Below are 13,219 nucleotides of genomic sequence, written 5' to 3'. Positions count from 1 at the left end.
TGGGGGGTGACCAGACAAACTGAGGCACAGCAAGCCGGGTCATTTATGCTGAGCCCTGGGCGTGGACACCGGCTCCCCCGGCCTGCCTGGCCTGGGACAATTGGGATCTTCCCCACATGATCACTCTGCCCCCCAATACAGGGGGAGCTGAGGCTGTAGTGCAGGATGCTGTGGAAACCGCTCTCAGCTGCTGGCCACAGGTCTTTAACCCCTACTGCTCCACAGCCCAGGCCTGCTCCTCTCCGAGGGGCCCCGTCACTCCCAGTGGGCTTCAAGAAGGGGAGCGATCTGTGAGGACTGGGCTCTGCCCTGGGCTCGCCTCTCTCCCTGGTGACCCTGCTGCTGGCTGGCCCATTGCCCTCTGCTGTGCCATTGGCAGCACCTGCTCACAGCTCTGCGGAGATGTGTCATTGCAGCTGGGCCTGTAGCATGACTGGTTTTCTGGCCTCGCTCTCCCTGGCTCCCGCTCAGCTGTGACCTCCATGGGGATCCCCCCGCCTGCCCCACCACTCCAGCAGCCCCTTCCTTGCCTGGGGCTAGACCTCCCAGCACTGGCAGGTCAGGGGGAGCCAGCCTCAGCTTTCAGTTACAAAAGCTAAGTTTCTCGCCCTCATAGTTGGGTGAAGAGCCTGAGCATGTGACCTGCGTGCCCCTCGACAGCAGCCAGAAGGCGAAGGGAAAGGACACAACGTGTATTATTTTGAAGCCAGTCTCATGATTTTTGAAGCCTGACTCATGCTTTGGGAACGTCTGGGATTAGCAATAGAGCTGTCTCCACTGCTGGGGAACGGGGGAGTCTGGGACAGGTTCTACTACCTCTGCGAGGGGGCTTCAAACTCTCTGGGCTCCCAGGGGACACAGACCCTGCAAATAATGACTCCAGCCGGCTGAGGGGCCACATTTCAACCCTCTGAGTGGCTGCTTTCCCCACTCCCCCCCGACAACCTGGAAGGGGGAGGAAACCCTGCCACAGACCCACCCCCCAGGCCTGCAAGGTGGGGGGGGTGAAGAATGCCAGGAGTGGCAGGAGGAGTAGAGGTGATGCCAGGGGGTGCAGAATTGATGGGGAGCTTGGGGCAGGACAGATATGGGAGCAGAACTGATGGGGAGCTGGGTGGCAGAATGGATGTGGGTGTGGAACTGATGGAGCTGGGAGGCAGGACAGATGTGGGAGCAGAACTGATGGGGAACTGGGGCAGGACAGATGTGGGTGTAGAACTGACAGGGAGCTGGAGGTAGGACAGATGTGGGTGCAGAATTGATGGGGAGCTGGGGGGCACAGATGTGGGTGAAGAACTGACAGGGAGTTGGGGGCAGAATAGATGTGGGTGCAAAACTGCTGGGGTGGGGGGCAGAACAGATGTGGGTGCAGAACTGACAGGCAGCTGGGGGCAGGACAGATGAGGGTATAGAACTGACAGGGATCTGGGGGTGGGGGCAGAACAGCTGTGCTGTCTCTTTCATATCTCAAGTATCAGAGGGGTCACCGTGTTAGTCTGGATCTGTAAAAACGGCAAAGAGTCCTGTGGCACCTTATAGACTAACAGATGGAGCATAAGCTTATGTAGGTGAATACCCACTTCGTCGGATGCATCTGACGAAATGGGTATTCACCCACATAAGCTTATGCTCCAATTCGTCTGTTAGTCTATAAGGTGCCACAGGACTCTTTGCCTCTTTCATATCTGTAGAAAATGGCAGTCGCCTCCACTTTTTTCAGACCAGGTCCAGCCCCATGTAGCAGTGCTGAGCCCCAGCAGGAAGAGCTGTATGAAGGAATCCTGGCAAAACAAAGCAACCAAAGGGAACCCCTAACAGACAGACATGTAGGTGCAGTATGACCAACCCCAAACATTCAAAAACCAGGAGACCCCAGGCTGTTCCAGCCACTAAAGCAGACGTGGGCAAACTAGGGGCTGCGGGCCACAGCAAGGCCATCAGACCTTTTAATCCAGCCCTGGAGCTCCCACCAGACAGCGGGGTTGGGGGCTTTCCACGTGGCTCCCGGAAGCACTGGCATGCCCCCACTCTGGCTCCTACACGTAGGGGCAGCCAGGAGGCTCCTCACACTTCCCCAGCCCCAAATGCCGCCCCCACAGCTCCCATTGGCCGGGAACCATGGCCAATGGGAGCTGCAGGAGCGGCGCCTGTGGACGGGGCAGCACACAAAGTCACCTGGCGGCGCCTCCGCATAGGAGCCGGAGTGGGGACATGCTCCTGCTTCTGGGAGCTGCTTGAGGTAAGTGCCACCCGGAGCCTGTACCCCTGAGTCCCACACCATGCCCCAATCCCCTGCCCCAGCTTGGAGCAGCCTCCTGCACCCTAAACCCCTCATTCCCAGCCCCAGCACAGAGCCTGCACCCCCAGCCAGAGCCCTCAACCCCTCCTGAACCCCAGTCCCCTGCCCCATCCCTGATCCCCCTCCCAGCCTCCAAACACCTCGGTCCCAGTCCAGAGCACCTTCTTGCACCCCAAACCCCTCATCCCCAGCCCACACCCCAGAGCCCACACCGCCTCACACACACCCCAACCCCTTACCCCAGCCCGGAACCCCCTCCCACATCCTGAACTCCTTATTCCTGCCCCCCCGAGCCTGCACCCCCAGCTGGACCCCTCAGTCCCTGCACTCCAACCCCCAATTTTGTGAGCATTCATGGCCCGCCATACAATTTCCATACCCAGATGTGGCCCTTGGGCCAAAAAATTTGCCCACCCCTGCACTAAAGGGTGAACATGCTGCCTTCTCAGCTGGGGCTGAGTGGTGGCCCTGCAGCAGATGTAGATGAAAGCAGATGTATCCCCTCTCCCATTCAGTTCTCCAGCCTCCTGTTTGAAGGCAGGAGTTGGAACATGCCCATTCTCAGGCTGGACACCTTCAGCTGCCGTTTCATCCGCCACAATGAGGGGGTTGCCTCACTGAGGGTGCCTTGGCCAGCATCCGAGGTTGGTGCAAAGCCCCCATCCCACCCATTGCAGATGCTTGGCTGTTGGATAAGGCCCAGCCAATGCCAAGGCACTCCTTGACTTGCCCCATCAGACATGGTGTAACCATGCCTTAGTGGGTCATAACTGAGAATGCCAAATTCAGGACAAACTGCTGAGAAATAGGGCAAACACAACTCAAAATTGGTGGTTATTCTTTTATAAGATATACCAAACCAGCCACAAAAATAAACTCGTTTCACCACACTGGCTAACAAGAAAACATAAAGACAGTTTCCTTAGGCATTCCAGTTCTTATATCACCACCAAAAACACTGGATTCAGAGATGAGTGGTTCTTTACAACCCGTCTCATCAAATAATAGGTTCTTCTGATCCCAAAGGACCAGCCACACACCCAGGTCAATATATAACTTAGATCTTACCCAATAATCATGCTGATGCCAATCCTTTAGTATCTAAAATCTAAAGGTTTATTTAGAAAGAAAGAAAGAAAGAAAGAAAGAAAGAAAGAAAGAAAGAAAGAAAGAAAGAAAGAAAGAAAGAAAGAAAGAAAGAAAGATGAGAGTTAAAATTGGTTAAAAGAATCAATTACATCCAGTAATGGCAAAGTTCTTGGTTCAGGCTTGTAGCAATGATGGTATAAACTGCTGGCTTAAGTCAAGTGTCTGGAGTACATCCACAGCTGTATAGGTCATTCAGTCCTTTGTTCAGAGCTTCAGTTTGTAGCAAAGTTCTTTCACAGGTAAGAAGCAGGATTGAAGACAAAATGGAGAAGATGCAGCTGCCTTTTATAGTCTCTTGCCATGCAGCCTGTGCGTCCTTTGTTTTAAACACAAGCTGCCCAGCACATGGCTTGGAAGCCTTAGAGTTCTCTCCATAGGCATGTCCCTGCATGCCTTGCTGAGTCACAAGGTGTATCTGCCTTCTCTCAATGGGTCAGTTGTATGGCTGATGGTCCTTAATGGGCCATCAAGAAGGCTAGGCAGTGCTGATGCCAAACTGTCTGGGGGTGTCACCCAGAAGCATAGCATAAGTTTGAAATACAGACATACATACATCTCTAACTCATAATACAAAGGTAATACAAACATATAAACAAGATGATCATATCTGGAAAATTATAACATTTTTGCATATATCTTACATGGCATATCTGGCTGTGACCGGAGTCCCAGTGTGGGATAGCTATGGTTACTCAATTACTGTGAACTGCAAAAAGCTGGTGGAGATTCCAATACTTATAACTTCACATACAAAAATGATACATGCATACAGATAGCATAATCATAACCAGCAAAACAACCTTTTCATAGACACCTCACTTGACAACCTTTGTACAATATTTGCTGCAAATATATAACAGTGGTTGCAACAATGATCTATATGGTCATATTTTAATCAGATAACATCACACATGGTGACGGGATGCAGCTGGAGACAGCTCTGCCCCTTGCCCCTGGAGGTGGTGTTGAAAGCCGCATGTCCTGAGCCACTCCATGCTAGTCCCCCTGGACCTCCTGCTGCCCCCAGCTATCGGATGCAGGCAATTGCTCTGCTGTAGATAAAGGCTTGAGAAGCAAGTCCATAAAGAAGGGGAGCTGTGTGGCATTGTGTCCAGTGCCTTTCATGCTGGGCATGTGCTGTGGGAGCGATCTCCATCTGCTGCCCTCTTGGGCCATGGCAGAGCATCATTTTCAACATCAAACCACCCATCAGCCCTTAACGCTCCTGCCTCAGACTTTAATCCAGGCCTGTGAGGGCATGTATATTGCTGCTCCCTGGCAACCTGCCCCCTTGGGTCTGCCATCTCGGCAGCCAGCACCAGCCTGGGCATCGGACCCACTCCAGCCCATGTGAATCCTTGTTAGTAACTGCTTATGCCCTGGCTTCCCACTGGGCTTTGACCAAAGGGGGCTCCCTGAAGCGGTGGAACCTGGGTGTTTCTCCCCAACTCCCACACACACACACACAGCATGGTACAATCTATACAGCTGCCTCCCCCACTCTCCCAATGGCAGCTGCAGCCCCTTGAAAGGCATGTCTCCTGTGGTGAGGCACCATGGGCCTTTTGCCGCAAATTCTTTCTGTTGGTCTCATGCTGCTTCTTTAATAATCATCTTTGGCCTGGTGATTAGGTAAAATAATAATCCCCAGCCTCAAATAATGAACTTCCAGGCCTGCTTCTACTGCATGGAGGTTCCGTCAGGCCTCCTGGCTGCTGACGCTGCTAGTCGCAGATGTGGCCTTTCACCCCACTTTAGAAACAGGAATGACTCTGGGATGGAGCATCTGCCAAAGCAAGCCCTGTGCCCTCCATCCATCCCTGCCTCCGGGCCCAAGGTTGTGACTGTCGGTGACAGATTGCACAGCTCAGCTGCCTACTGCATGGCCGTTTGGCGTACTGCCCCGCTTAAAGGGGGCTCAGCTGGTCATTGGCCCAGAAGCCTGTTACCTGCAGCATGTCATGGGACCCTCATGGTCTGTAACAAACAAACCACAAACTAAACTGCAGACCCAGGACTGACACTGCCCTGCCTTCCCAGACCCAGCCAAGCGATCTGTGGACCCCACACTGCTCTGCACGAACTGTGGCTAGTTTCATCTGGGTGTTCGGATCTGACGCTAGCTGAGTTTCACCTGGCTTTGGATTCAGTCACGGAAGCTCTGCACTGCTCCAAGTGAAATTGCTGCGAGCATCTAGCTGTGCAGCAGTGTGTAATTAACTCCCATGGAATTGAGGCAGGGAACTGAAGCTAATGCAGCTGCTCCAGATGCGCTCCACACCTCAGGCATCCAGGCCAACTGCCCTCCCAGCATGCTTTGGTAAAATAATGGAAAAACTGGTGACTGCGAGGGTAGCAACACACGTAATGAGAAATTAATGGAGCAAAGTGGGTTCAGAAGAGATAGGAGCACGACTGACCACATTGTGCAGATAGCGACAGGAGCACGGAAAGCTGGAGAAGTAAAGAATACCTGATAGTAACCTTCCTGCACTTTGAAAAAACCTGCGCTATGTTTTGGAGAGAGGCATTTTTATATAAAGTGGCATCCGTGGTGTAGGAGACAGAGGAAATTAAAGACTTAGAGCTAGCTTATGTTTGACTAAGGAAATCTCTGTGTTGTAAGGCAGGGCCCCGACTAGCAAGTAGAAGGAAGGCCTAGAAAATAATGAGTTATGCGCCAGAAGAAAGGAAGCAGGGAGGACATCTGGTTCAAAGGCGAACGAATGAAATAAGAGATGGTTTCTAAAAAAAAAGGTGTCTGACCAATAGTGGTGGCTGCAGATGATTTTAAAAAAGACAAAAAGACTCTGTCTTAAAAAGTGCCAACGGGGCCCTTCCCACCTCACACAGCAGCATTCTCTCCAAAATCAGGGCCTGCGTGACCCCAGGGGCTAGAGAAAAGCTGTTGCTCAACTGGAAAAGACAGGAAGGAAAGGCCTTCTTGGGCGGAGAGGAGGCTGTAAATGTGCTCTGGGTTAGGACTGGAAATAAGGGTGAACTGTCTCAAGTTGATTTTTAGCTGAAGTCAGTAATTGGCAACGACATCACTTGTTTGGCAGGAGCGGCGGGAGCGCCCTAAAAGTGGGGGAGACACCGGTGCTAGAACCATGGTCCCGCCTCCCCGAACTGGCCCTTCCCCCCCATTGTTCGCCTTGTCAGCTGGTAAAAAGTGAGAGGGCATAGCCCTCCCACTTTTAACAGCGATGGAGCCATGGCCTCCTGGCCCCCTCTGTTCTGGTTTCCCTGTTGTTTGATAAAGGATCGACAAAGTAAACTTTTCAGGGCTCACTGCTAATCCCTGCCTGAGAGGTAGGACACTCTGGGTTTAGCCCATTTGTAAGTATCTTGATGAAATGCTTATCAATGCTTTGTTCCTGTTTGGATGTAGTAAATTACTTATTAGTTCAGCTTTTTAGGCATGTTTAGAGTAATTGTATAAACACCATTTGGCCTTTGGATTTAATAAAGGGATTTCTGGTTAAACTGGTGCCCTGGTAGAACCCTGCATAAGTAATAATCATTCCAACATGAGGGTTTTATACGAAGAATGTACAGATGGAGAAGGGATTTCCTAAGCAAAAGAGTTATACAGGCCAGCTGGGGAAAGCCTTTTGCACCCTCTTTTGAGTCTATTCTGTGACCATACTCCAAGGGGAGTGTGATTAGCCCCACCCTTTTTGTCATTGTGATAAATGACCTTCCAAAGGAGACACATACAGGAATAGGCATCTCATGATTCGCTGATGACTGTGCCACATGGATGAAATGCAGAAACCTTCAAAGTTCCATCAAAAGCAACAAGGATGCATTTCAGAGTACAGAACAGGGAAACAGATAGGGCTTCAAGTTCTCCACTGACAAAACTAAAGGAAAGTTCTTCACAGCACAGATGATTCAAAAGAGGTAAAATCTATTCATTTATCTACCATACATACATATATGACCAGCAGATAAGTATAGCAAAAAAGGACAAATTCTTAGATGAGATATTTGATAATAAGTGCACCTGCAGGGAATCTTACTGAAAATATTATAGATAAGTGCAAAGGAAGAATCAAGTTGCGTAAAAGTATCTCTAGAACCTCCTGGGGAGTGGATAAGAAAAGAGTGATAATGCTATACAGAGCGTTAACCCGACCTATAACTGAGTATGGCTGCTAGGCCCTTAGGTCAGCATGGAAAACAAACCTGAGAAAACTAGACTGTATCGAAGCACAGGCATTGCGTATAGCCTTCATCACTATGAAGGCTATGTGTGTACTGCAGATAGCATCTAGAGAAATGTCTATCGCTCTTAGAATGAAGCTCCTAGAGTTCCCCTTTTGGCCCAGTGTACTAGGGAATATTGAAGATAACCCTAAGCTAATATACACCAACTGATGGGAATTAAGCGGAGGCCGGGCAGGACAAAAACTCAACATTCCTCATGTAAGTAGGGTAAAGAAGTGAATAAATCTCAATGAAAAGAAAGACTTAAAAGAAGCCGAAATCTATAGCTGTGGGAAAATACTCTTTCACTAGAACCCCTCTTTGCCTCCCCTCCCCGCCACCCTGCTCCAGAGAGAGACATGAAATTATAAATCAAATAAACAAAAGGAGAATAATGATAAATATACACAATATAAAAAACCAATATGTCTGTGATAAATTGGGATGCTTTTGCCAACTGTATACTCGTGGCTTCAAAGAGGAAGGAACAGGTAGAGTGGGAACAGCTTTCTGAGTGCCCACATTCAGGCACTAACTAACTTTATGTCTGTCTTTATGACTGAGCGTACAGGAATATTGCTGGCACTAACTTGGGCCTTAGATGTGCAGCCAGCTGCCCTGGCCATCCTGTCCAATTCCTTATCAGGGTGGTAGGCACCATACAATGGCAAGTCTGACTGCAGAAATGATACGCGTAATGAAATATTACTGCTAACAACCGAATTGGCCCAGTTGGCTGGCATGTGACCATAGTAATAACATGGATTCCAGAGCATGTAGAGATAGCTGGCAACAAATTGGCAGACTAAGAGGCAAAAAATGCCATTAAGAACATACAGTACAAGTTGACCTAGAGATCCCCTTAAGCAAACTGGAATTGACTTAATCAAAAATGAGCTAAGGAAGATATGGGAAGAATGTGGGCACATGAAACGGAGGGGAAAAAATTCTGTAAAGTACGCCCAAGGGTTGAAAATAGTGATATGATCCAAGGCCTAGAGAGGAAGAGGGAAGTGACTCTGTTCAGAATTTTAACAGGTCATTGTCAATTTAATAATAATCTATTGCTAATAAACAAAGGTAAGGATTGGCTATGCAAAACATGTTTGGTCCAGGAAACAATAGATCATCTCTTGTGGAATTGTAAAGCCTGTCCTAGTGAAAGGAGATATTTATAGAGAAAACACAGAAGCCTTGGAGTAATAAAATTTTCTTTGCAGCACCAGTCCAGAATACATTAAAACCTGCCAAGAATGACCACTCATCAGAGTTAGCAAAAGTGGTCACTTGTAAGAGATGGTCTCTCTTCAAAGGTTTGCAGACTTCAGAGCTGGGCAGCCAGAGAGCGGAGTCTACTAGACGGGCACCCAGTTCTGAAGGCAGTACCGTGGCAAGCTGCAGTAGCGAAGTAAGGGTGGAAATACCATACCATGACACCCTTACTTCTGCACTGCTGCTGGCAGCAGTGCTGTCTTTAGAGCTGGGCACCCAGCAAGCAGCTGCTGCTTTCCAAGCATCCACCTCTGAAGGCAGAGCTGAGAGCAGCAGCTGCTGGCCAGGCACCCGGCTCTGAAGGGAGTAAGAAAATACGGTCAATGGTCACAGATGAGAGGCGGTTGCTCTTCAGAGTTTAATCACAGTCAAATGATAGGGGGAAAAGTTCCATGGCCTCTGCAAGTAGTCACTCCTGACAGGTGGTCTCTCTTCAGAGGTGGTCACTAAAGCATGTTTTACTGTACAAGTAAAAATGGGCCCCAATTTAAAAAGCTATTCTGCAGTTCTTTAAGAATACTGGGAAGGGTGACAGACTGTAAGTCATAACTACAGAGTCCAGTGAATGGTGGCCAGAGATTCAGGAAGTGAGTAACAGCGCCACAAACCCACGAAGAAGATGTTGATGATGAAGAAGGGGGCTGCAGGGAGAGAGGTAGCAGGGAGTGGAGGCTGAGTGGGAGCAGAAAGTCTCCTGCATTGGGAGGAGGAAGCCTGCAAGACAGGATTAGAGCAAATTCCTGTGGCCGACCCTGACACAAGGCCAGGAACCAGACCTAGTCTGGGGCGGAGCCCTGGCAGGTGTTGTTTGTCACAAAAATCCCAGAAAGAAGCTGGGGAGAGGCCTGAAGAAAGGCTAATGGTAGGAGGGTGTCCAGGAAAGCAGCTGCAAAGTGTCTTATGGAACAGACCTTGGCTGCTTGTCCTAGAGTCCCTGGACTGGAATCTGGTGTAGTGGGAGGGCCTGGGTCCCACTACTAGCAACTGGGAAGGTGGGATGAAGCCTCATGATATAAGGGGATATGGATATTTGAAAGCCCTGCCACAAGAGGGTGCAAAAAACACAGGGCCCAGAGTTAGGTCTGAAGACCTATTGTTTGTTGGACTTTCTGTTCCCCTGGAGGGGGAGGCACTAAAATGTGACTTGGCTGCAGGGCTGAGTCGTGAGAAGAGGTGGGCCTACATGGGGCCGGAGCAACCAGCAGGGGGCACTAGAAAAGAAATAGCTGCTATGCCACACACAGCCACTGTAGGATGCACCAGTCAACCCTCCTCCAGAGATGGTATACTCAGGGCCCAGTCTGAGAGTGGGAGAATTGCAAAATTCCACTCTCAGACAGGTAAGGGCACAGGACCAGACACCTGAAGGGGTGAACACAGAGACCAGGAGGGGACAGAGGTGTGAGCCAACCCCATGACTGTGACCCTTAGCTTGGACAATTCACCTAGCAGAAATCTAGTGCCCCAGTGTGATGGGTTGGGTCACAGAAATCCCCTTGGGACTACCACCTGATGTGCTGAGACTACCTCTGAGCCCCATTTTCCCTAGCAGCTTGGGACTTCAGTACCCTGCCTTGTTGAGCCAGACACACTAGCCTGCTACAACACAGACCCAGGTCTGAACCACGTCCTCCAAAAGCTGCAGGCTTAACTGAAAACAGCTTAAGAAGTGCTCCTGTCTCCAGCACCCAGATACCCAGTTCCCAATGGGGTCCAAATCTCAAATAAATCCATTTTACTCTGTATAAAGCTTATACAGGGTAAACTCATAAATTGTCCGCCCTCTATAACACTGATAGAGAGAGATGCACAGCTGTTTGCTCCCCCCAGGAATTAATTGCTTACTCTGGGTTAATTAATAAAAATGATTTAATTAAATATAAAAAGTAGGATTTAAGTGGTTCCAAGTAGTAACAGACAGAACAAAGTAAATTACCAAGCAAAATAAAACAAAACCATGCAGGTCTAAGCCTAATACATTTAAGAAACTGAATACAGGTAAATCTCATGCTCAGGGATGTTCCAATAAGCTTCTTTCACAGACTAGACTCCTTTCTAGTCTGGACCCAATCCTTTCCCCTGCTACAGTCCTTGTTCCAGCTCAGGTGGTAGCTAGGGGATTTCTCATGACTGTAGCCCCCTTTGTTCTGTTCTACCCCTTTTATAGCTTTGGCACAAGGTGGGAACCTTTTGTCTCTCTGGGTCCCCACCCTTCCTTCTAAATGGAAAAGCACCAGGTTTAAGTTGGATTTCAGTACCAGGTGACATGGTCGCATGTCCTGTGGGACCCCAAGCCTTCATTCTTCCCAGCCTGACTCACAGGAAGGCTTGCAAGTAAACAGAGCCATCTACAGTCAATTGTCCTGGTTGATGGGAGCCATCAAGATTCTAAACCACCATTAATGGCCCACACTTTGCATAACTACAATAGGACCTCAGGGTTATATTTCATATTCCTAGTTTCAGATACAAGAATGATACATTCATACAAATAGGATGAACACACTCAGTAGATTATAAGCTTTGTAATGATACCTTACAAGAGACCTTTTGCATGAAGCATATTCCAGTTACCTTATATTCACATGCATTAGCATATTTTCATAACATCCTATGGAGTGCAACGTCACACCCAGAACAAAGATTAGTTGCTTAAATTAATTTTGAAAGTGATTAAGATTTTGAATACCATACTAATGTCAGAATTTGCTTGTGACGCTGGCAGACCAGGGGCCAGTTCATGCTAAGGCTCTTAGGCCTCAATGAGCACTGACAAATGCATAGCTGGAGACCAGTCTGGTTCACCTGTGTGTTAGCGTTGTTAACTAGATGTTAAGTTGATAAGAACATGTTTAGTGTTTAGATCTTATGAGTAGCTTTTGTGCAACATCAAAGGACAAAGACTTTGTCGATTGACCACCCCATTCACATGAAGAGGAGACGGGCTCTGACGCTTGTCTGTCAGTTTGAACTCTGGGGGAAAGGAATAAAAATGCCTGAACAGAATAAACTTTATTGCTGTGCTGCTTGAACTCTGAGGGACAAAGGTTTCTAAGCATAAGCAAAGAGTTCTGAGCTGTTTACCTTGGGTTAGCCCTAAAGGACATATAAAACATGTGTATTATAGCAGCTGCTATCATCTTTCAGAACCTGAGACTGTATCTTATTTGTGTGTGGATCTTCACCTTCTTTAACCTTGTAAATAACTCAGTTCTTTTCCAAGTTAATTAATCTTTAGTTAGTTTATTATAGGATTGGCTACAAGTGTTTAGTTTGGTAAGAGATCTTGGGTGCAATTGACCTGCTGGGGTAAGCAACTTGCCCTTTCAGACTGGGAGTAACTTGAATATTGTTCTGATTCTTGGCATAAGAGACCATGTATCACAAAGGTAGGCTTGCCTGGAGGGCAAGATAAATTGGAGTGTCCAAGGGGACTGTCTGTGACTCCATGTTAAGGCTGTTATAGTGCTTGAGTTCACATTTGTTACAGGGTTAGTGAAATTTAATTCTAGAACACACCACCAGTTTGGGGTTCATGCCCTGCTTTCTGACAATCTCCCCTGAGAGTGGCACTCAGGGTCTTGCGATGCTCCAGATAGTGGGATAATGCTCAACAGCTGTTTTAAAACAGATCATTGACTGAGTGCAAAGACGGAATTCACATTTAAACTGACCCCTTGTCACATCCCAATGGCCCCTCCCTCAGGGGGTCCCCTGGGAGAGGCAGATCAGCATCGTATATTGCTAACGCTGTTGCAAGCTTCGCAAGGCATTTTGGAAAGGGTTAAAGGTGTGAGTGTGGAGTGGAAGATTCCTTTGCAGGCTGTGAGAGGCCAAAGGGGGAGGGAGGAAGACAGCAGAGAACAGGTTAACTCAATACTTCAGCTAGCTCAGTCCGAAGATAAGACACTGGCCCCAGTCCAAGGTCACGAAGCCCGACGAGAAGTATTCATATTCTGTAGCTGTATTCGTATCTTAGCCAACCCCAGCCAGCCATAAGAAAAGGAGAACTAAGCTGAGCAGGACTGCAGAGATTGCAAAAATGAACAAGACGGCAAAAGCCAGCAGAAGCGAGGGAAAACAAAGTTTTCCATCCCTGGAGCCGATGTGTTTTAGGAAAGCTGAGGAGGCCACAGAGACCCGGTTTGGACTGGTACAAAGAGCACGGGGAACAGAGGTTGCTGAACGAAACGCCCTCAAAAGAACCCAGGACTTAAAAAACCTTCTGAGAGCCAAGGCAAATCGGAGATCAACAGCGGACCGTGGACGAACTGTGCGCACAGGACA

This window comes from Lepidochelys kempii, chromosome 9 (genome assembly GCF_965140265.1).
Source record: "Lepidochelys kempii isolate rLepKem1 chromosome 9, rLepKem1.hap2, whole genome shotgun sequence".
NCBI classification, from domain to species: domain Eukaryota; kingdom Metazoa; phylum Chordata; order Testudines; family Cheloniidae; genus Lepidochelys; species Lepidochelys kempii.
Note: the sequence above shows the minus strand (reverse complement) of the source record.